General features: G+C 38.1%; 1 protein-coding gene across 8 annotated transcripts in view; it reads right to left on the bottom strand.

Annotated features, from left to right (window-relative positions):
- The window catches only part of TAB2 (TGF-beta activated kinase 1 (MAP3K7) binding protein 2), a 93,970-nt gene extending 68,970 nt beyond the window's left edge, over positions 1 to 25,000 (bottom strand). For 5 of the 8 annotated variants that reach the window (XM_054556920.2, XM_054556921.2, XM_024247944.3 and 2 more), the window contains exon 1: positions 24,519 to 24,639. The gene's annotated coding sequence lies outside the window, so the exon portion shown is untranslated. 8 annotated transcript variants of the gene reach the window in all.
- Positions 25,001 to 25,630: the final 630 nt, after the last annotated feature.

The raw sequence follows: 25,630 nt of genomic DNA, 5'->3' as shown, positions 1-25,630 counted from the left end.
CAGCAACTCAAAACAGTAGTTTTTATGAAATCTCTAATGGCTTTTAGCAACAGACTGTCCAACAGGAGACCACAGAATAACTCTAACAGAAAGAGAAAAACAACAACAAAATCCAAAATTGGAAATGTAAAGTCCTCATTTTCAGGTCATTTTGCTCTTCCGTTTCACTATCGTATTTCCAATCATCTTCTAAACACTCCCCTAATTTCCTATGATCAATTCCCAGGGGTTTCTTAAGAAATGCTTTAGATATATCCAAGCAATGAACTGAATGTTAAGTTCCAATTTTTAAAAATACTTGGTAATTCTTAAAGAGGGAGGCAAAGAACAGCTCATAAGATGTGGTTCTTAACCACACTGGAAAATCTTTTTTTCCATTACCAAAATAGATTCAATGATTTTTTTTTTTTTAAATTTTTGTTAGGGCCATATAAAACAAAAACCAAAAACAAACTTGTAACTATGAAGGTTACAGAAATAATAGGATATTATGAATGGTAGAATGTTGTACTATTTTGATTACTAAAACCTGGAAATGATGTCCTTATGCTTGGTAGGCTGGTACCCTTAGGAATTTCTCTAAGAAACTAATCCCACAGGAGTCAAAATAAATAGAATTTTCTGCTGCTCTCAAATTATCATAGATATTGTGAAAATTGTAATAGGACAAAAAAAAGTAGTGAAGACGAAGATCCAAAAATTGAATTCCCTGCATTTCCAGTAACTAGCAAGATAAACAGCAAAACAGAGTAAAAGTAGTTTTTGTGAAAAATGTAAATTTTCCATCTATTGTGATGGCACATTGTAGGACAAGGAATTCCGTGAGAGAGAAGTCTAAGTTCAGATCTGACTTCAGTATGGCCTTGAATTTAAACTGCAGAAATCTCCCTTTTATTAAATGGAATATCACTACCCACCCTGCTGTACTGTCCATGAGATTTAGCTAAAGTGTATGTAAAGCACCTAACAGTGTGACACATAAAGGTATTCCATATATTTTTTCTGCATTATTAAAGAATGTAACACATTTTCTTGTTCTAAACACGTGGGTATACTTAAGTTTTCATTTTCACAAATGCTAAATCAACAACTAGGTAGCAGGCTTTCGGTTTAAATAATTCAACTATAATCACATTCTAGGACATGTAACTGATTATCTTCCAGAATAGCCACAAATTGAGTATATGAGAGAGGTCAATTTTGAGAGCTGATGATAAATAAAAATATAACAATTTATATTTAGGATATAAAAAGAATTAGTAGTAAACAAAAAGACGTGTAATTCTTCTCTTTCCAAGTAAAGTATAAAATACTTCTGTCAACAAACATATCTCTTGTTAAAAAGTTATATATAGATCTGGTATAATGCTTTTTAAAAAAACATAAAAGCAATCAATGCATGATATAATTTGATCCTTAAGTTAGGAAATGTTTTATGGGCAAAGAAAAGCCTTATATATGGGCAATAATTTTCCTCTTACTGATAGAACAGTGGGTTCCACACAAAATTATTATTTACCAAATATGGCTCAAAGATCAGATTACACCCTCTCTAAAATTACCAAGTAATAGAGCAAGTATCACAAGCCACAAGGAATTTTAAAAAATGATTTCCTTATAGTCGTTTTAAGTGTATTCTCTGCCACAACTTTATTTTAAAATAGTTTTAAAAAGTTAACATGGAAGTGTCTTATTCAAAATATACTAAAACTTAGATGATAAGACTGAATTACTGTATTCCTAAGAAGGGGAAAAGGTACTTAAGTTTGAGGATTTCCATTCAGTAACCCATATGAATAGGCTTTCAGTTTAAAGACCATCAAATAAAAAAACCACTTCAGATAAACCACTACTTTTTAAATTTTTTAACTAGTCATCATACTGAAATCTCATTACTTATAGTAATATTTCAGTTGATTCTCTTGGCTTTTCCAGGTATACAATGTTATTTACAAATTATAATGAATTTGCTTTTACTCTTTTAAAAAAACATATTAAGTAATTTTCACTCATTATCAAAACTCCAATAAGCAGCAGAGTTAAAACCAGAAATGTATCTGTAGCTGTCTAACCTCATGTCCAAGGTTCCTTCTTTATTGTACTAGCTCGACATTACTAATAATTTTCTTTCTGAAAACTTCTTTTCCGGTCAACACTGCATTCTAGTTTCTTAGAATTCTTATTTCTATGCCTCTTATTAATGTTTGCCAAAAGGATGTAGGTGTGAAGTTATAACATTCATTCTCTCACTTGATCCTCTGGCATCTTATTTACACTCACAGCATAATCTAAGGAGAATCTCCTTTAAATTGTAGTTTAAGCTTTTTATTCTACTTGATGAAACTTAAAAGATTCCGAATCATAGATTTGATATTGAAAGGAGCCTTACAGATTATCTAGTCCAACACCCTTATTTAATAGAAGAAAAACATAAAGTTCAAATAATGTCAGTAGAATCTGAATAAAAGTTTAACACAGAAAAAAATTACCATTATTACCTATGAATCGTAAAGTAAATGCTTACATTTATATACAATAAATATAAACAAAGCAATTAAACAAATTTCAAGAGTAATTATTGAGGCCAGGCATGGTGGCTCAAGAGTAATTATTGAGGCCGGGCATGGTGGCTCACGCCTATAATCCCAGCACTTTGGGAGGTCGAGGCGGGTGGATCACCTGAGGTCAGGAGTTTGAGACCAGCTTGGCCAACATGGTAAAACCCTGTCTCTACTAAAAGTACAAAAATTAGCTCGGCGTGGTGGTGCACACCTGTAGTCCCAGCTACTAGGGAGGCTGAGGCAGGAGAATTGCTTGAACCTGGGAGGTGGAGGTTGCAGTGGGCCGAGATCGCACCACTGCACTCTGGCCTGGGCAACAGAGACTCCATCTCACAAAAAAAAAAAAAAAAAAAAAAAAAAAGATTAATTATTGGGCTGTGCTTCTTTCCTGTTAAAAAATACTCATCCCTATTTCCAAGAGATTTTACTTATGTAACAGTGTCAATATATGAGTCCATTTATTAAAGTGGATTTAAAAATTACAGAATGGCAGACAAAAAAGTTAAAACCTACTTAATCCTACATATTTATGCATTAATTATATCCTAGATTTTCTTTCTTTTTTTCATTTTTTTTTGAAATGGAGTCTCACTCTGTCACCCAGCTGGAGTGCAGTGGTGTGATCTTGGCTCACTGCAACCTCTGCTTCTGCAACCCCGCTTCAAGCGATTCTCCTGCCTCAGCCTCCCAAGTAGCTGGGACTACAGGCGCGTGCCACCACACCCAGCTAAGTTTTGTATTTTTAGTAGAGCCAAGTTTCACCATGTTGGCCAGGATGGTCTTGATTTCCTGATCTCGTGATCCGCCCGTCTCGGCCTCCCAAAGGGCTGAGATTACAGGTGTGAGCCACCGCGCCCGGTCATATCCTAGATTTTCTAACAAAATTATGCTATCTGTGCTTCCCACGTGAGTTGATGTCCTGACCCAGTCCAAAAGACAGAAACAGCATGGACTGCTTGCTACAGCACTTAGAACAGTGCCTGGCACACGGCAGCTCCCATTGCTGCTGAACAATTATTACTCTAAATATATTCACGTTATAATAAATACAGCCATAGGAATGATTCAACCATACAGAAAAGAATCCTGCTACAAGGTGAATTATCTCACTCTACCCCTTTTATTCTGTTTTCCAGGTTTGGTTCCATGAGTAGGATCACAACCCTCACTTATTTAGGCACACCTTTCCAACTGATAATTTCCGTTATCAATTCAGAAACACTTTAAGATCTCAACATCAGTCTGTTAGGCTCCTTGTAGGTTGCTGTTAAGCTCCTTCTAGGTTTCATTTTAAAAGGAAATTTTACACTCCAACAACTTCCAAGCTTTCATGTGAAGCAAAAATATGTTGTTTCTTCTTAGTTGTACTTAGGTTTAAACTTAAACTCTTCTAAAACTAGTTTCCCTCCTCAATTTTCCATTTTTGTCAGAAGTAGCAATTTCTTTTCAGCCTGAAAAGTGAAGTTACCTTAACTCTTCTCTCTTCTCTTTCTTTACCTTTACCCAATTCCTTGAAATCTCATCCATTTTGTAATTAACATTCCTTAAAATACAACTTCTAAGACTCTCCTCAGTGGTTATTACAGTCAATACAGTCCACAATTACTTCCATAGTTCTGAAATAAAATGTTAGGACAAGATTTTTCCATGAAGCTTCATATGGAAACTCATTTGGTGGTGGCAAAAATCTGAGTTGAACTGATGTAAGGTTATTTACAGGCTTGATTTAGCCCACTTACTGTGAATATTTTCACCTTCACTGCAGAGATATTAGTGTCTAGTTACAGGATGATACCTCAGACCTTGCTGGGAGAGTTATGTAATATACAATATACACATTACCTTTCCCAAATCCAAAAATGTTTGAATCCCAAAACACAGCTGGCCTCAGGGTTTCAGATAAGGCATTGTGGACCTGTATAATATTATTCTAGGAATCCTAATTTAGGCACCCTATACTTAACTTTCTTCCTGATACTCTCCCTTACCTGACTCCATGCATCTCAGCTCCCATACCACCAAGTTCTATTATTTTTTCTTTCCAATATCTCCTGCAATTCTACTCTGTCTCTAACTGCTTACCACCCTATCCCTATCATCCAACATATAAATGACCAGACCCACTGCTTAGCTCCCTGCCAGTCTTCCAACCCTCTGTGTAAGTATAGTATAAAAGATTAAGAAAGTTTCCTATATAACCACTTTAAATATTTCACTCAATTGCAGAGGAATTTAATAAACTGAAACAGATAAATAATAAAAGAGGAAGGATAGTGACTGTGGTATTTCAAGACGAGTTTCTGTTATCTTTTTAAACAGTTGATCTACAATTGTGAGCTAAGAAGAGTTTGACCCTTTTTTCTAAACTGGTTGAAACTTTGAAATTTTCTATATTAACATATTTATTCTGTAACTGAAACAAAACAAACAAATGAACAAAATTGGCAAGGCTCCTTTCCTGCTTATCACTTCGGCTAAAACCCCTCAGTGTGGTTTTCAATGCCTTCTCCAGTTTGGTTCCACTAGATCAGGGGTCATGAATACCTCTGGCAGTCTGGAGAAAGCTACAGAGTCCCCCTCAGAGTGGTTTTAAATGCATAAAATACAATACCTAGGATTATAAAGAAAGCCAGTTTTACTAAAATACAGTTAATTGTTTTTGAAAATATGGTTTTAAATGCATAAAATAAAATATACATTACCAAGAAAACCAATTATACTGAAACAGTTATCAAGTGTTTTTAAAAACCTTGTATGTGATATATTCATACATATGCTTCTTTAGTAATAATACAATAAAATCTAGTGGGAGTCTAATAAAAACCATAATTCTGAAGTAGTAATATGCATAAATTATAGAGAATCGACAACTGTAAAGTAATCTGAAAATATCTGTGCTTTTTCTATTAGTAATAAAAGATACAGGTACTGCTAATACTACTGTAGTCTGCTGCTTAAAATCTTATTAAAAGGAAATGCTAAATTTCAGTTCAAAGTTCATAAAAATATAAAGATGTCACTTTTTTTTTTTTTAATCTAAATGCATGCAGCCCTCTAAATTCTATCCCTGGATCCCTTCAGGGTCATGCAGATTAAAACTACTCTATTAAATTCACCTGCTTCTATTTCCCAGCAGTCCCCACACCCTTAGGAATCTGGGCAGGCCTGTCTGAACATGTTCAACCCATACTTTCCTTTCTTTGCTTACTACACTACTGCCCTTGCTTAGAATGTTCTGTCTTCACCTTGAGGCTTATCAAAATCTTAACTACCTCTTCAAAACCAATTCCAATTTCACCTTCTACTTGAATTCTTTTATCCTGCTTCAGCCCACACGGATCTTTTCCTAGAACTACTAATGTAGCTGTAGGTCAATGCTTTATGATTCAACATTTAATTATTCTCTTACATAGTCTACTTCTGTGTCTCTTCATCTAAGTTATAAGATCCCTGGAGACATGTGCTATTGTGCTTACACACAGAACACTACATATACATAATATAGGCACATATAAAGTACTCAGCAAGTGCCCCCAATAAATCAAGCACAGAAGATCATCTGTTTGGCAACTTCGAGTACCAGAAAATACATCAAGATAAGCCAAAAGTTCCACTAAGGAGTTAAAACAGACATAAATTAGGCTTATAGTTCACCTCTATCAGAACCTAGATACTCCTATTTAATTAAGCACCCAGAAGCTTATTTACTAGGCAGCAATGAATTCCAAGTAATAAATCAAGGAAGGAGCACTAAAGTCAGCACAAGACAATGACTCATTCCAAACATATTGGTTAAGCACTACTACACGCCAGGTACTGTTCTAGAGTCTATGATTCAGTTCTCATATAGCAACTTAGTGCCAAGCCTTGGACTAGAACCTGGGGTTCCTGACTCATTCTGAAGCTCTGAAACAAAAAGTTATTTCTATCTTCCAGAAAAGGTTTAGTATGCAGGATAAAAGTGGGGAGGGGAGGAGGTGTTACTATTTCAGAAAGCAGCAAAGTATGTGAAACATTATAAAGAAATAGATTTGGAGGTATGAATATCTATATTTATCTACACACGATATATATAATATATTGTAAAATCTCTATAAAATCTCTAAAATAGATTTAGGAGTAAGTTTCAATCATTTTATGTACTTACTACCTAAGAATACTAGATGAATGAGGTGTTACTCTGCTTATTAATATTTTAGTCACAAACACTCCATAAAATTGTATTTTTCTTCAAAGAGCCCTGCCAAGTTGCTTCACTAATTTGATATAAAAATAAAAAACTAGGCCAGGTATAGTGGCTCATACCTGTAATCCCAGCACTTTGGGAGACCAAAGCAAGAGGATCACTTGAGCCAAGGAGTTCGAGACTAGCCTGTGCAACACAGCAAAATCCTGCCTCTACAAAAAATTAGAAAAAAAATATTAGCCAGGCATGGTGGCTGATGCCTGTAGTCCCAGCTACTTGGGAGGCTAAGGTGGGAGGTTAAGGCTGAGCCCAGGAAGTTAAGGCTGCAGTGAGCTATGACTGTACCACTGCCCTCCAGCCTGGGTGACAGAGTAATACCCTGTCTCAAATATATGTATGTAAATATTATATATATGTTATATATATACACATATATATTTTATATATATATAATACATACATATATACATATCTATATATAAACTTTTCTACCAATTTCCTGGAGGTGAGGTGGTGTGGGGTGGTAGTAATGATGGTAGTAGACATTATTCTAAATAATCTTAATCTTTTTCCCTGGGGAAACAGACCAAAAGAGGATAATGAGAATGTAGGTAGGAAATGGGGAATTGGTCTCCACAAATTTCAAGCTCTACTGCTGACTGTGACTAAAAAAAAAATTACTTTTCCTAAAGGGAAGTTCTTAGACTAATAGCAATGGAATTCAGTGAGTGAGGGAAGGAGGGAGGCGGAAGGGAGGGGTGGGACTGGAACAAGTAAACTAATAGCCTGACAATACCATGCTGGCAACCTAAAGTCACCTTGTCCAAAACTCAACTCACTGCCTCCTACTCACACTAATGTATTTCTCTGTTAATTATAAATGACATGCTTCTGAAGCTAGAAACCTCAGGAGTTCTCAATTCTTTTCCTCTCCACATACAATCAATGGCAAAGTTTCACTGATTACTCTAACAAAAATTTCTCTTTTCCACCACAATGTCCTTGTTCAAGTACGTGTTATCTGGGCAATCACCTAACACCATGACCTCTTGTTTGACTGCTTGTTCTACTCTTAAGGTTTTTTTTTGTTTGTTTGTTTGTTTTTTTTAAGAGACAAGGTCTTGCTCTGTTTTCCAGGCTGGAGTGCTGTCGTGTAATCATAGATATGCAGCCTCGAACTCCTGGGCTCAAGTGATCCTCTCAACTCACCCTCTTGAGTAGGCAGGACTACAGGTGCACTTTACCTGCCCAGCTATTTTTTTATTTTTATTAGAGATGGGGTCTTGCTATGTTGCCCAAGCTGGTCTCAAACTCCTGGCTTCAGCAATCCTCTTGCCTCAACCTCTCAAGGCGCTGGTATTACAGGCCTCATGCCTGGCTAAGCCTTTCTAAACTGTATTTCACAGTGGTAACAAACTTGGCTAGCTTCCTAAAAACTGGCTGAATCATGTCACTTTCCTCCCTAAGTAAGGCAAGAGATTTTGTAGAGATATGCTGTAGTGAGTTTCAGCAGAAGGTGCTGACACTGATGTAGGGGAATAATGAAAAAAAGGCAAGAGAGAGGAGACCTGAGGATGAAGAATTTAGAATAAGTCAGAAAAATCAGGCAGAGAAAATGTTGGGAAGAATGGTATCAAGAAAGCCAAGTGAAGAGTTATAACAAAAATGATTATAAAGTTTAAAGTTTATTATTTTTATAATTTTATAGCAATAAATTTTCTATTAATAGCTTACATTTACTAAGTGCTAGGCACTAGGTCAAATGACTTATAATGCATAAACTCATTTAACGCTCCCAATAATCATGTGAGGCAGGTACCTGTATATGAGACTCAGTTAACTACACAGTTCTGTCCTACTAGACAAAGAATTATTCTATACAGCTCCCTTTCCTTATTCCCTGAGATGCTTAATGCAAAGCACTTAAACATTCTTACTATGTTGGTGTCAACAATACCAGAGATAGACATTCTTCTTACAAACTTTACTAATTTGCCATGGACTAACACAATATATGTATCTGTACACACATACAGACATATAGACATACACACACACACACACACACACACACACACACACACACACTATGGATCTGGAAATAAAAGAATATATGGTTTTAAAAATACCCAATCTCCTAATATTTAAATCTGCATTGGAATAGTAAGGGCTAAGGGTATTTTTGTCTTGTAAAGCTCAAAAGTGGAAAGGCATATAAAAATACTGAAGAGAAACTTGGCCTATACATCTACCATCTACCTGAAAATGGGCAGAAGGACTGCGTAGAAGACAGACAGATTAATGTTCCTTTCTTTTAAAATGTGCACAAGAAATTTCCTAGGAGACATGCTATTATGGACTCAACTCTAAACCTAGCCTACTATTTGCAATGTGTACTCCATTCAACACAAGAAGTCTGGGCCAAAGTTTAGACGAATTTGCAGAAATCCATTACCACTAGGGAAAAGAGAAAAAAGAGAGGCAAAATGTACGCCTCACTAATCTTGGGTTGGTGACGCTGCTATGTATGGGTGCAATCTCTAGGGCTAGAATGCTTGTTTGGAAGCATCAGAAAGACATTCAACCACAACCTGTACTCCAGAATCCCAAAAGCTCATTTACTTTCTAAAACAATCAAGTTTACTAGCTTTAAACTCTAGTAGTCTGTGTCCATTCATTCACAAATATTTACTGAGCACTCAAGTGCCAAGGTATCATACTCATGCTATAAAAACCGACATTTAGTGGGAGAAACTGAAAAGTAAACAGATAATTATAATACAACTTGGTAATCTTGCAATGGGGGTAAATAAAACAAAGTGCTAGAAAGATATAAATTATCAATAAGGAAATATTATTGGAGCTAATATCAGTTACAACAGAAAAAACTTGTGGCATTTAAAAAATTTTCCAAATTACATGAATTTAAAGTAAACATGATCAGAGTGGGACTCAGAAGATATGTCTTTCTACAAATTCTCTGTGACTAAGACTGACCTGCTCCCTTTACTGATGTATTTCTGGCTCTAAGCCTCTCCTTGCTAGCTATTTTACTTCCTGTTTTTCATCTTTATTTTTCATTTATCTCTCTGGCTGTTTTTATCTATAAGATAAATATTGCCACAGAAAGTCATTCGGGCACTTAATAACAATGTCAAACCCTTTCCACAACATGTAGTTACTTCATTTTATAAAGATTTAGGGCAAAGCTCTAAAAATTAGTAAGACACTATTAGATGACCACTGTTAACAGCCATTTACCTATCAAATAAATATGATTAAGTACATATTAAATATCCATCCCCAAATCACCTCCCAATCACAAAATTTCTGTTGCATTTCATGTCACATACACAGCAGAACTAATCCAGATTTTCACAAAGCTCTTTCACATGTAAGAAGAGTCTGGCTTTTTGCTAATAAATCTGAAATTACAGTAACTAGAAAGCAGTCACAGGTATAGTTTTAAACAAATACCACTACAACTTCTTTCACATCAACTCCACTGATACCCAAATTCATATTTCTAGTCTGAATCTCTTGCCTGAATTCTATTATATTGAATGAATTGCCTAGCTGATATCACTGGTTATATGTCTAAAAGGCATTTCAAAGTTAACACGTCCAAAAAAAAAGGCTCCTGATTGCTCAGTCTAAACTTGCTACTTTATCACGCTCCCAAACTGAGTCAATGGCAACTCCATACTTCCAATTGCTTGTGCCAAAAATTTCTTGTCATCCTTGAATTCTTTTATGCCTCAGATCCAATTCATCAGCAATTCCTTCCCACACAGAGTTTGAAACATATCCAAAATCTGATCTGTTCTCACCCTTTCCTGTTACTGTCCTGGTCTCAGCCACCATCATCTCTTTAAGTATGACAATAATTTCTAATATATTTTCCCTGTTTAAATCTTTGCTCTATCTCCAAAGTCTACTCCACACACAGCAGAGTGAGTATTTAAAAAGGTAAGTTACTACTAGCTACCAGCTTAAAGAAGAAAAGCCATATTACCATATCAATTGATGTAGAAAAAGCATTTGACAAAATTGAAGACCTACTCATGATAAAATACTTAACAAACTACAAATAAAAAGGGAACTTTCTCAACTTGATAAACAGCATCTACAAAAAACCTACAGCTAACATATACTTAATGGTGAAAGACTGAATGCTTTTCCACTAAGATCAGAAACAAGCTTGTCAGCTCCCACCACTATTATGAAACAGCATTGCAAGTAGCAGAGCAAGAAAAGGAAATAAAAAGCATACAGATTGGGAAGAAAAAAATGTAAATAACCGTCTCTATGCACAGACACATCAGAAAACCCAATGAATCTACAAAATAAACCTCCTAAAACTGATAGTTTAGCAAAGTCTCAAAATATAAGATCCATTCACAGAAATCAACCAACCATACTGCCACATATTAGACATGAACAATTGGAAATCAGAATTAAAAACACAGTATCACTTACAATTGTTCTAAAAAATATATATCTAGGTATAAATCTAACAAAACATGCACGGGATTTTTATGCTAGAAACTAAAAAATGCTGACAAAAGAAATAGAATTAAATAAGAGACATACCATGTTCATGGATTGAAGACTCAACAAAATAAAAATGTCAATTTCCCCGAAACTGACATTTTTATAGATTCTAAATTTTACATGGAAAGGAACTAGAATAGCTAAAGCAATTCTGAAAAAGGAGAATGAAGTTGGAGGAATTTCACTATCTAATTTTAAGACTTACTATATAGCAATAGTAATCAAACAGTGTGGTAGTGGTGGAGGGACAGGCACAAAGATCAAAGGAACAGAACAGAGAATCCAGAAATAGATCCTCACAATTACAGCTATCTGATTTTTGACAAAGGCACAAAAGCAATTCAATAAAGGAAGGAAAGTCTTTTTTCTTTGGGACCTAAGGTTAGCCAGTGTTCTCAGACTTGACAAGAAAGGCACAATCCATAAAAGAAAAAATGCATAAAATGAACTTCATCAAAGCTAATTTTTTGCTCTGCAAAAGACCCTGTTAAGAGACTATAAAGACATGCCATATACTAGGAGAAAGTATTTGTAAATCATGTATTCAACAAAGGACTTGGATATAGAATTTGTAAAGAACTCTCTAAACTCAACAAGAAAACAAAACAGTTCAATTAGAAAATGAGCAAAAGACTTGAACACATTTCACCACAGTGGATATGTAGACAGCAAAGAAGCACATGAAAATATGTTCAACATCATTAGCCATTAGGGATATGCAAATTAATGGTCACTACATATTATTAGACTGGGTGAAATAAGAAATACTGACAATACTAATGCTGGAGAGGATGAAAGAAACTGTAGGTTTCTCACATATTGCTGGTGGGAATGTAAAATGGTACAGCTACTCTGGCAAAGTCTGGCAGTTTCTTATTTAAACATACATTTATCACGCAACCCAACAACTGCACTGTTGGGAATTTATCCTACAGAGATGAAAACGTATTTTCACATAAAATCCTGTAAAACCTGTTCACAGCAGTTTTATTTTTACAACACAAAGTTGGAAATTCCAAAGTCAAATTGTGGTATATCCATACAATGGTAAACTCTTTAACATTAAAAAGGAATAAACTATTGATAAATCCAACAATTTGGAAGGATCTCAAGGGGATTATACTGGGTGAAAAAAAAAAAGCCCATCTCCAAAGGTAACATCATGTACGATTTCATTTATGTAACATTCTTGAAGTGACAATTATAGTGACAGAGAACACAAGCAGGTAAGTGGTTGCCAGGAAGGATAGGTGAAACTTAAGGGGTAAAACAAGGGAGTCTCTTTATGATGATCAAACAGTTTTATAACCTAATTGTGAAGGTCACATGAATTTATACATATACATAATAATGTTACAGAACCACACATATACAAATGCCAATAAATAAATAATGTTCTAAGAAGTGAGGGGGGAAAATACAAATTAGATTTTATCTTAAAGCCCTTTGGTGACTTCCTACCCCATCCTGAGTAAAATCTAAAGTCCTTATCACAGTCTAAACATAAACACCCTACATGAACAGCATACACAGTTGGATATCATCTACCCTACTTCCACCCCCCAACCCCCCTCAGCTCCAATTATATTGGCTTTCCTGCTCTTAGAAGATGGCAAGCACATCCCACTTAAAGGCCACTGCATTTGTTACTGCCTGTATTTTCATTAATGCACCTGCTCAAATGTTATCTAATCAGACAAGCCTTCTCTATCTCCTCTATATAAAGTGAAGTCTTCCTCTTTCTCCCTCCATAGAACCTTAAAATCAACAAACAGAACTCAAATGTCTTCCTCACCTGTTGCAACCCTGGTCTGTTCTGTACTGGTGAACATCACCATCACAAATATGCACCCAGGGCACGTGTGATCTTCACTGCTTTACGTCACATTCAATATTTCCTTCTTAAACACGTTACCTATTCTTCTTAATTACCCCATTATCAGTGCCTTAATTTGGGTCCTAATCAACTCTCAAATAGATACTTATATGCCTGCCTCTTCCTCCCAAGCCTGGCTCTTTTCTAAAGTATTTTGTGCACTACAACCAGAGAATCTTTCTAGAATGTTAATTTAAGAACCTGTCTTCCATCCATTTGAAGGATGAAGTTAAATCTCCTTTATGGAGTATACAGGTATCTCGATGCTCTGTCTTCTTTCTAATTTTCCACCTCACTTCCAGCTAACCCACCACTGGTACCTAATGCACTGTAGAACTACTCACAGTTACTGTGTACATGTGGATTTTCCTACCTCCATCTTTCATGCATGGTGTTTCTCTCTATCTAAAAAGACCTATCTGCAGCCTGTAACTTTCTTGCCTATCTGATACACACTCAGATTAAGTGTCATCTTTCCTAGGAAGATTTCCCTGTCATATCCTTTCATCCCTTACTGAATAGGAGATACTGCCTAATACTTATCCATAGGAGACACTACCTCCTATGGATTCCTAAAGTATTTTATGTTTAACCCCGTCACAGCATTTGTCACGGTATATCACGTGTTTGTATATATGTCTCTTAAGGACAAGAACTGTATCTTACATATCTGTCCACCCCTTTGACCTAGCAAAGTACAGGCACACAGCAGGAACTCAAAACTATTGGATAAGTAAGGTAGTTTGAATAATAAAGAATGTAGAGGCCGGGTGCGGTGGCTCATGCCTGTAATCCCAGCACTTTGGTAGGCCAAGGCGGGCTGATCACAAGGTCAGGAGATCGAGACCATCCTGGCTAACACGGTGAAACCCTGTCTCTACTAAACATACAAAAAATTAGCCGGGCGTGGTGGCACGCGCCCACAGTCCCAGCTACTTGGGAGGCTGAGGCAGGAGAATTGCTTGGACCTGGGAGGTGGAGGTTGCAGTGAGCTGAGATTGCACCACTGCACTCCAGCCTGGGGGACAGAGCAGACTCTGTCTCAAACAAAACGAACAGAATGTAGAGATGAGACACAATAGAAGAATGAGTAAGGCAAGATTTCTTGGGTTAGCCAGCTATTCTGCACAAGCATGTCATAGAGGACATATGAAATATGCTCTATGGAGTTTCTGTTCTTTCGATCATGTGATATTCTATAAAAGTTGATATACTGATAGATAGCTTGGTTTGGTTAAGATGACCACTTCAATCTTCTACCTAATTACTTCAACTAGGTAATGAACTAACTTGAATTAGGTAATGAACTAATTACCTTCAACAAGAGCACTTCTTGTTCCACTTGCAAAATTACAGCAATGGCTCTGTCATCCTTTAAATGTATGGCAATGTTCATGAGGGGAAAAATCTCATGAAGAGAATGAGTATGTCTCATGCAGGCCAAACAATTATCTTAGCTAAACAAATCTCAAAGGGCATTCAACATGTGTCAATGCACTTTTATACGCAAAAAAGCAGAATCGCCATATGTGGAAGTGGGAATTTTCTTCTGAAATCCCCATTTCCATGTGCTTATTTTTCCATTTCCTATAAAATCATCCTAAGAGTGGCAAGCAGTACTTTAGTCAAGTCCAATTCAGGTACATGCTAATCATGGGGTAAACAGTAACAGTCACTCTCAATGCAAATCATAAAATATCTGTATTTCTAGCAACTTTTATTTGACACGGATCCCTTGGATTGTTCCTTGAGCGCATTTTCTCACAATTCTAGTAACTACTTAACTGTGACACCCACATACATCTGCAACATACAGCTGCTTAACTTTTGAAGAGCAGACGCTCATGTTTATCAGGTCACTAATTGCCTTTTAAAAATTAACCAAGTTGCCAGGCTCAGTGGCATGCCATACATAGTCCTAGCTACTTGGGAAGATGAGGCAAAAGGATGGCTTGGGCCTAGGAATCGAGACCAGCCTAGGTAACATAACGAAATCCCCATTTCTAACTAAATAAATGACAAATCAATAAAATTAACCAAGCAACCATGCTATAATTTGTGCTCAATAATTAAATGGAACATTTAATCTGTCTTAAATTTTTAAAAAACAACCATCTTGCCTGTATTTTATAATGATGACAACCCTAATAGAAACCTACAATCAGGAAACGCTAGTATAAAAGAAAAGCGTAAACGACAATACAGTCCATAGGATATCAAGAATGTGGAAGCAAATATCTATATAATAGGCTTTATACCGCAGATCTGAATATTAATATTTAAAGGCCAGTTTCTCCCACTTAAATTTTTATGCAATTATTAGCTTTGCTGAACATAAGATAAACTCTTGCAAACTACAAAAAAGCAAAATCAATTTGCTGACCTAATTATTACTGATATTAAGTGACCTATCCAAAAGGATTTGAAAATGTTAGGCTTTCTAAATAATGGCATTTGATCAAAACAAAAATCAAATTTCTGTGCATAATACTTCACTCTACATGTTGATTTTTCCAATAGCAAAAGCTAAAAACTGCTTAAAAAAACAAGGCTGAGGATGGGTGGATCACCTGAGGTCAGGAGTTTGGGACCAGCCTGGCCAACATGGTGAAACCCCGTCTTTACCAAAAATACAAAAATTAGCCAGGAAGGGTGGTGGGCGCCTGTAATCCCAGCTACTCAGGAGGCTGAGGCAGGAGAATTGCTTGAACCCAGGAGGCAGAGGTTGCAGTGAGCTGAGATTGCGCCATTGCACTCTAGCCTGGACAACAGAGCAAGACCCTGTCTCAAAAAAAAAAAATGACAAAAACACAAGGCTGAAAAGACCAACATGTACCCTATAATTCTTTCTGCCATGATAACATGTCATTTATCCAATGATTAATGGTTCAATCTCCTATTTGTACTTCTGGTTTTATTTTACAGATTGCACAAAAACTGCACACGTGTAAGATTAAAGTGTATTTATTACCTCTAGGCTAAGAGATTTCATGTATATACACTACAGAATGTTCTAAGCCTATGAACTTAATACAATGCAATGACTTTTTTAAACTCCTTTTTTTTTTTTTTTTTTTTTGAGATGGGGTCTTGCTTTGTCACCCAGGCTAAAAATTTTTGTTTGTCACCCAGGCTAAAAATTTTTGTCTTAATCTACTGAGTAAACCAGTGTAACTGTTGTAGACTATTTTGCTGTAATAATTAGTATTGAATGCTATTTGTATAATCAATATTTTAACATAATAATAACATTTGTTTACTCTTCCTGGTACTATAGCAATACATGTAACTTACTAACGAAATATAAAACCATTGCTACAGCTGCTGTTAAAACAGGCTGGGTGTGGTAGCTCACACCTATAATCCCAACACTTAGGTGGGAGGCCAAGGCAAGATGATTCCTTGAACCTAGGAGCTCAAGACCAGCCTAAACAAAATAGGAAGAACCCTTCTCTACAAAAAATAAAAAGTAAGCTGAGCATTGTGGTGCACATCTGTAATCCCAGCTACTTGGAAGGCTGAGGTGGGAGGATCGCTTGAGCCTGGGAGGTCAAGGCTTCAGTGAGCTGTGGTTGTGCCACTGCATTCCAGCCTGGGCAACATAGCGAGACACTGTCTTAAAACATAAACATAACAGAAAAGTACAAATATCATTTTACACAGATAAAGTGGCACAAGTTGTGTAGTATTATATTAAACCTCATATTTGAGGTGTTTTCAAAATCTTATCCATGCCAATTTTTTAATGCTTTTCCTAAAAAAGAACTATATTATAGATTTGTGGACTAATTTCAAATTGAAAATGCAGCTTTTCTTACAGGAACAGGCAAGAAAAATACAAAGAATTAATAATCTGTATGTTTATTTTGTAGTTAAAAAAATAATGATGATGTTTTGTTTGTTTCATCTTGGTCTAAGGAATTACAGTAAATTAAAAAGTATAGAAATTCTTTTTCATTCTATTTGTTGAGGAAAAATGAAGTGGACAGATACCCTGAAGAAAAAAAACTAACAAAGCAAAATTCCAAAAAAAAATTACTTCCCATTACTTAAGCTACATATCCTAATGTAACTAGAACAAGAATTCACCTGTTCTATATAAAGTAGGTATTACTATATCCATTTTTCTGAAGAAAACTGTTTGGCTCAGAGAGTGTGAATGATGTCTAAAACCACATAGCTATAGTCAGCAACAGAACTCAGATTTGAACTTGGGCTCATCTGGTTTTAAAGCCCAGAACTTTTCTTATTATACTTCATTGACTCCCAACATCGTAAAATTAAGATATTTAGTTAAAGAGGTGGGGGCTGAGAAGCTGAAAAATTAACAAAGAGATCAACTCAAAATCAAAAGCAGTACTTTCCTAGCCTGGGCAACAAAGGCAGATCCTGTCTCTACAAAAAATTTTTAGAAATCAGCTGGATGTAGTTGCGCACACTTGTAGTCCCAGCTATTCAGGAGGCTGAGGTGGGAGGAAGGCTTGTGCCCAGGAGTTTGAGATTGCAGTGAGCTATGATTGTGTCACTGCACTCCAAAAAAAAAAAAAAAAAAGAATATTTTCCACAGTTTAAAACCAGGTAAAGTCTCTTCTACCCCTATGGCCCCAGTTCATATCAGAATTACTGCTTTTGTTGATTTCTCTGACTAAACAAAAGTTGCTTGGCCTGAGGACAATGTTCTGCAAGGTCAAGTTGCTGAGTTCAAGTTTTCATCTGCATTAGCAAGTGTTTTCTCTCATTGATGAGGAATGGAAAGTCACTCCCCTGAACTGCCACTGGCTCTATACTGATGAGCCAAGCAGTATCTCTGGCCTGCTTCACTGGCAAACTGACAGGAAGCAAACTTGTGATGTGCTCAATTTTGCTAACATTAAAAAGGTAAACATTAAGATATTAAAGGTCAAAAATAATTTTCCTTAATATCAATGTGAGAGTAAAACTTTAAGCTAAAATTCAAAATAATATTAATAATATTATTTAATGATTCAGATGATGGTTAATAAACTGGGGAATAAAAATTTATAGATCAAAAATTACTCTTTCCCACACATTTTAATGGATTATTTTAGACAAGTCTATTATTAACAATCGGCATTCACATATTTCTACCAAAATCTCTGCTAAAATCCCCACTCCTATACTCTTGCTGCTTCTCTCTCTCTCTCTGCAGGACCTTTCCAACCTCTACTTTATTAACTGGTTTCTGTGACTTGTACTAGGAGCACTGGTACTAGGCCGCTTTTGTTTTTTTTCTTCTTAAGTGAAACAAGAATTCCATTTTCTTTTAACAAGGCAATTAAAATACTACAAATTCTTATACTGCTCTTGTCTCTTGTACTTGTTTGTAGGTAAATCAGACTTCCTTTCTGAAGCCACTCAAACTGACACCTTGTAGGAATTATTTCTGTCCTGTAGTAGACGGTTATTGTTCAAAACAAGCAAAGAAACAAAAAAATTACAAGAGTATAAAATATTCAGTTGTATGTATTCCTATCTCATTTCTAAAGTAGTACTGTGGCACACCAAATACTAAAATAAAATACTTATCATCCTATTTGTTCATATTTGAATATAAAGCACACGATACATGCTTTGTGGAGAACTTTTTAAAAATCCAAGAAATATTTTGGGTAAATGACTGAAAGCCTCATAACCTGACAGAAGTCTTAAGTTTGGGGAAAGCTAAAATTATTATTCTTTAGGTAGAGGATAACTTACAACAGAACAGGAAAGAGTTGACTGGTACTAAGATTTAGGCATCTGAAGAATGGTTACTGTGAAGATGGGAGGTGGGATGCTGGTGGGATGTTTTCACTTTTCAGTGAAAACACCAGTATTTCCTGTATCACAGAAATGTAAGTAAACGACCAAGCTATTTAATCCATAAAACCAGAACAAATCTACACTTTCATTGAAATTATCTTAAAAAGATAAGGTAAACTTGTTCTTTAAGAGCTAAGAGCAAATAATTATTCATATATTTTCTTCTACTCTTTTAAAAACTGCTATATTACTTTTTCACTTTGATGCCAACAACATCATAGAAATAGGTTAATGAAGACTAATCTAGCTACAAATAACTGATTTCTTCCTCTCAATTTCTAGAATATTTTTTGAACTTTTGGCTAGATTCAAAAAATAGCATTTAAGAGACTTGCATAATGATATCTTATTCAGTGCTTAAAATTAAAAGTAGAGATTCTAGTGCAGTCACCTTTCAGACTCAGGAGTTTACTACAAAAAGAGCTGTAATTTACAGAAAAATGATCATTAAGAACTATTCAACATTTAACACACAGTATTCCTTGTAGTTAAGAACTACAGGCCAACCACTGAAAATAATGTGAAGTAAAGACTGAAAGGAAGACATGTTCTGCCCTTGAGGTGCTGTTTCGTGATCTTCCAGTCCAAAAATGAAAATAAGTATTGCAACTTGCATGGTTATTCCACTTTTCCCTCAAAAATTCCATTCACAATTTGAGTTATTTTATCTTTGCAAAAACTTCCCTTAATAATTTGTACAACAGATTCTTTGAATTAACAAGTAAAATAACGACAAAAAGCAAACATTTACTCTATACTTACTATGTGCCAGGTACTGTACTAAATATTTTTAAAGTATTTACATGAATTGGAATTTTATACACTATTTGTTGTTTCCTCGTTAAAATGCTGAGATCCAGCTCATCAACCTATCCAACAAGATACGACACAATATTCCTTCACCAGAAAAAGAAAGATATCGTATCCATTTTACACAGAAGAAAACAAGCTCAGAGAAGCTAACTAATTGTAACTGGTCCCAAATCTAGTGGCAAAGCTACTAAGTGGCAAAACCAGGATTCAAAACTCCAATTTTCTATCCAGCCATAAAACAGCTTTTTGAAATACTAACAGTAGGAAATCGCTGTTGAAACTCTGTAACTCTGAAGTACAAATACAATTGTGTTCTGAAATTTGAAGTGCATTCTTAAAGGAAAAATTTTATGTATGGGATAGGTTTTGCTTTTTGAAATCAAGGATAATACCCATTACACAGTTTTTAAAAAGATCCATAAGCAATGTTCATTCCCTAACTCCCTTTTCTGTTTTATTTTTCTGTACAGTACTGTTTTGTCCCAGGCATATTACACTGTACTCATTTATTAAGTCTTTTACCACTAAATGTAAACTATATGAAAACAGCTATTTTTGTCTGTTCTTCAATATGGCACCTCCAGCATCTGGAAGAGTCCCTAGCACATAATAAGTGCTCAATAAATATTTCTGAAATGAAGAAAAGCTTGGCACACAGTAGGCATTCAATAAATATTAGTTCCTGTCTCTTTATTATACAGGATATCACTCCCTGGGTACCATATTCTGAACTGGAATACATGATTAGAAATGAAATAAAATTTCTTATTAAAGTTTTACATTACACATAAGTAAGGCAAATCAAAATGTCACATTCAGCAAAGCCTCATTTATGAAGCATAAAGGTAAGGGGGTGTATGTAAATTAAATTTTGAACAAATGCACTTTTAAGTGCCAAAACTTTAATCAATTTTCATAGACATCTTTTATTCATATAAACATACATAATTTTGCTTTGTGATAATTCTGACTTGGATGTCCTGAAACATCACTTGTCAGCTGACACTCCTCACTGTGCTCACTCCTTTTCTAAGGAATAGGAAATAAAGTAAACATATTCTGTAAAATGAGTCAATAAAAATCCAAGTGAAACGCATAACCTCAATGTAGGAGCTGTGCGATCATTATTCTGGCATCTTTTTCTTTTCCTAGGAGGCTGAATGAATGTAGGTTAAGTACCACTTACTAGTAAACAGGCTGTTTTGAGAGATGGAATACTTAGAAAAAGATAGCATCCTCTCAGCAATCTCTAATTCCTTAGTTTTATCAAGATTAGTCAAGTTTAGTGATTAACTAAAGAAAACATAAAAAGTATAACTCCTAAGAGTACTTACTCAGGTTTTTTAGCTTTCTGAGTAAGCAGCGTCCTTGATTTTTTAGGACCAGAATCATAAGAAACAAAATGTTAAAATACTGTTAAGTATTCTGGAAATATGAGCCAGAGGCAAAAACATATGAACATGCATACATTTAAATTCTATATAATTTCAATGTCTCCAAACCCTTATCATTTTAAAAGAGGGTTTTAAATAAGATGACATATATAGAGTGTCAGAACCTATGAAAAGGTTCAGAGACAATCTCCTTCGTACAGTTCAGCATGATCATTTTCCTGTGCTTGGCAGCCACCGCTACCCACATCTCCACATTCCTAGCTGCCTAAAACTTTTCATCTAATTCTCTGCTAGCATCTTATCCTCTGTCTCTCCTCCTCCTTACTACTGTTTTGCCCAATCTTCACATGTGTCTCTGTTATTACCTTATAATCCTTCTATTCTAGAGAGACCCAACGTTAGATCAAATAAAGATGACATAAGTGAAACAAAGGAAAAGTGCTACTAGTGTTCTCTGGGTCATTGGAACCTGGCCAGAGAGAGATATAATGGAATTATAATTTCGATTTTTCAATTACAGTTTAATTTATGAACTTTATATATTGTAAAGATTATCAGGAACTTTTCCCCAAAATATCTATAACAAGGCAAAAATTCTAAAGTATGATGATAAAAAATAAACTTTTAGTCTTGATCTGTTTATATAACTAAAAAAAAAAGCTGTTTTAGAAAATACACATTCCTCAAAGACTTTTGCAAGTAACTCATAGAGTAAAACAGCCTACACTACACTTATTTTTCAAAATGCAGTAGGTTCACAGATACACATATGTACATTTCACTCTAAACAGTATTCTGTGAAAAGAAATTTTCCTTGCTGGGAAAATTACGCATGTAGAATAAACTTCTATTTCTGCCAAGACACAAATGTAATAAGACATTTACCCAAATGTAAGTTGTTAATACTAAAGAAGCAATTCTCAATACTGACCTAAGTGGGGATCTGCCTACATAACTGCGGAGGTTAAAAACCTCATTTCATTAGGCATTTGGGAGGCCGAGGCGGGTGGATCACCTGAGGTCAGGAGTTCGAGACCAGCCAGGCCATCATGGTGAAACCCCATCTCTACTAAAAGTACAAAAATTAGCCGGGCGTGGTGGCGGGTGCCTGTAATCCCAGCTACTGGGGAGGCTGAGGCGGGAGAATCGCTTGAACCCTGGAGGTGGAGGTTGCAATGAGTCAAGATCGCACTACTGCACTCCAGCCTGGGTGACAGAGCGAGACTGTCTCAAAACAAAAAACAAAGGAAAAAAAAACAAAATTTAAAAAAAAAATTGTTTCCCAGTCTTAGCAATACCCTTAGCTGAAGGCAAGCACTTTTTTCCACTAGAGGACCAAGCGTAGGTATGATTTCAATCAAACGGGATTAAGTTAAAATTTATTTTTCAGAAAACATTTATTTGATGAGGTTCTGACCATTTTATCCACTTCTTAATAAGTCACTAAAGCACATGTTCTACTATGAAATAGTTAACTAAAGGGGGTTCAATAGTAGCATTTCATCAGTGTCCTTAAGAGAATACTTTTAAACTCAGGAAAAGTTATTCGATGCACCAAGAGAAAAAAGAAATAATGGAGTATATACAGGGGATAACTTATTCATCTATAACTGACGTATTCAACTTTCAGTTTGATTCTTGAAAGATTTAAAACTTAAGCACCCTCTATTAGAAACTGATTAGACTTATGGGGGAAAAACCCAAACAGAAGTTCTGAATCACTGGAATTTTTGTTCTATTTCCTGTTAACACATTGATAGTACATCACATTCGTTCCATACATGTTTTTTAAAAGCAGCAGAATCCTTAAACTAACTGTACCCTAATTTAGCCTATAGCTCATGTATCTAACAATTCTTCCCATTGTTTCTAATTAAAATGCTCAGCCAAATGCTACAACAAAAGAAAAGCAAGTCTTCCTTTATTACAAACTGCCATGGTTTCAAAATTTAAAGTTTCAAACCGTCAAAGTTTAAAATCGTGATTTCATTGTTACAAAGAATGTAAAGATATTTTTTAAAAGGTGTCAATACTTTGCTACTGTATGAAGAGTGTGGTAAGCAGAAGTGAAAAAACTGAAAGCAAATATTCTATTCCATGCCCACCAAAATTCCCGGCCAAATCTGGAATTGCATAATGATCATCATAATCTTTAGACTATGCTAAAGCGGAAACGAAATTCCTTTTCTAAAATGTGAATCAATCTGACCCCAAAATTAGACACTTTACAAACTTACCTAAAACAGACAAAATGGATGCAAAATTATATTGCCGTACAGTTGCTCTGAATACGATCTTAGCGTTCAAGAACTTTCCAATGAATAAGAGCAATCAACAGTCTGCACTGGGGGCCTGAATTTCGTGAACTACGGAGAAACCCCTGTGAAGCTGCAAATTCCCTCCACTCTCCTGGAAACCCCTCTTATCAGAAACATTTGAAGAATTTATCCACAACAATTAAGCTGACTTGAAGAATGGAAACCTAACATCTCAAATATACTATATATGGAATGAAACACGGCCAAACACATAAATACAAACTCACACGTCTCTGACACTTTGGTGTACAACTCTGCCTGAACATCTCACAGCATCAGCAACAGAAAGATCCACCTGTCACCTGTTCAGCACCGCTAAGAGACCCTTGCAGCCTCCCTGACTCAACCACAATCGTAGGGTCTGAGGTTGATGGGACCGAAAACTAGAAACATCCAGTGAGATCTAAGGGGCCACATATTCATAGCAGGGCTTGCCCCCCACTTCAAAGACGGCTGCAGAAAACCAAGATCGGCAAGGGAACGATGTTCTCCCCCCCGCCCGACCCCCACATAACTGCCCCGTGCCTCTCCCCAAAACCCCCGCCCCTAAGTCATCTTTAACTAGACCTCGGCTCCCCAAAAGGAGATTTTTCCTCCCCCGCCCCCACCTCACACATGCCTGGGGGCGGGTCGGGGGCGCCGACGCAGGGAGGGGCCCTCCCGAGCCCCTTGCGCCCTCCCCCACCCGGGGCTCTCCCAGGCGCTCGATTCCAATGAAGCTCCCCCTCCCCCCCCGCACTGACGCCCCGGAGCCCAGGCCCGGCCCGATGCTCCCCACCCCCACCGGACTGGGGAACTCGGGGGGCCTCCCTCTCCGCCTCGCCACTGGGGGAAGGAAAGAGGCGGAGGGAGGAAGAGTGCGAGTTAGAAGCGGACGCCCCGCACGGGCCTCGCGAGGCGGCAGAGCCCCTTCCAGACGGAGGGGGGTGCGGGGCGATGAAGGGAGAGCCGGGTTGGGGATCCCGCCGAGGCCCCGCAGCGCTGTCCGCTTACCCTTTGCCGCCGCCGCTTCCCCCTCCTCCTCCTCGGCCGCCGCCGCCGCCTCTCCCACTAGGGCAGCCGTCTCCACCGTCGCCGCCTCCGCCACCACGGCCGCCGCCAGCGCCGCCGCCGCCTCCGGTTCCACCCGGCAGGGGGGACACCTCAGCCCTCCCTCCCTCCCCGCTCAGCCCCCTCCGCTCGCCCGCCGCCGCCAACTCCCTCCGGCCGCCGCCGCCGCCACCGCTCCTGGCTGAGGGGGAGGGGAGGGGGTCGGGCTGGGTCGCCCCGCCGGCGGCTGCAGCAGATCAAAAACGACGGCTGGGCGGCGTCGCCGCTCCCCGATCCACGGCTCCGGCTCGCTCGGCCTCCCCACCTCCCTCTGCCCCCACCCCCCTCGCGCTCGCCTGCCCTCCCCCCACCCCCCCAGCTCTCGCTCGCTCTCGCCGCGGCTCCGCCAACCCAGTCCAAATCAAAATACTGTCACACAATATGGCGGCGCGGCGGCCGGCAAACACCGCGAGATCTGCAGCCGCAGCTGAGGCGGCGGCTGTGACGAGGCCTCCCCTAGCCGAACGGCGGGGGAGCAGCCGGCGACGGCGGTGGCGGCGGCCCGGGGATGCTCTTCCTCCGCCCTGTACCCCTCCCCCGACACTCGCAGTCTCTACGCCCGTCTTGCAAGGGCTGGAGGGAGGACGCGGGCCGCAGCTGGGGCCGTGCGAGGGGGGCGCCGGTGCGGGCAGCCCGGGGAGGGCTGGGACCCCCTTTCTCGGCCTGGACCCCCCTTTCTCGGCTTGGGCCCCCCATCCTTGGGGGTAGGGTGCGGGTTCCACCTCCCGCCACGGGGGCCGCTAGCAGTTTGGGCTGAGGGAAGAAAGGAACTGAGCTCGCGTCCCGGCTGCACCTCGCGGAGGGGCTGGCCGGGTCCGGAAGCGGGTGGCGGGACTTGCGGGGCGGCCGGCGGCGCCGCGCGGGTGGGGTCCGAGGGCCCGGCCGGACCCCGGGGCACTGCGGCGCCCGAGAGGAGCAGGTGGGCCCACGGCGGAGGCGGGCGCCGGGTCGCTGCGGGCCGGGACACACCCCCTTGGAGCCCGACCGCACCGAGGCCGCCGGCTAACGGGAGGGAC

Source organism: Pongo abelii, chromosome 5 (assembly GCF_028885655.2).
Source record: "Pongo abelii isolate AG06213 chromosome 5, NHGRI_mPonAbe1-v2.0_pri, whole genome shotgun sequence".
Lineage (NCBI taxonomy): Eukaryota > Metazoa > Chordata > Mammalia > Primates > Hominidae > Pongo > Pongo abelii.
This window is presented reverse-complemented; position numbering and strand designations above follow the sequence as displayed.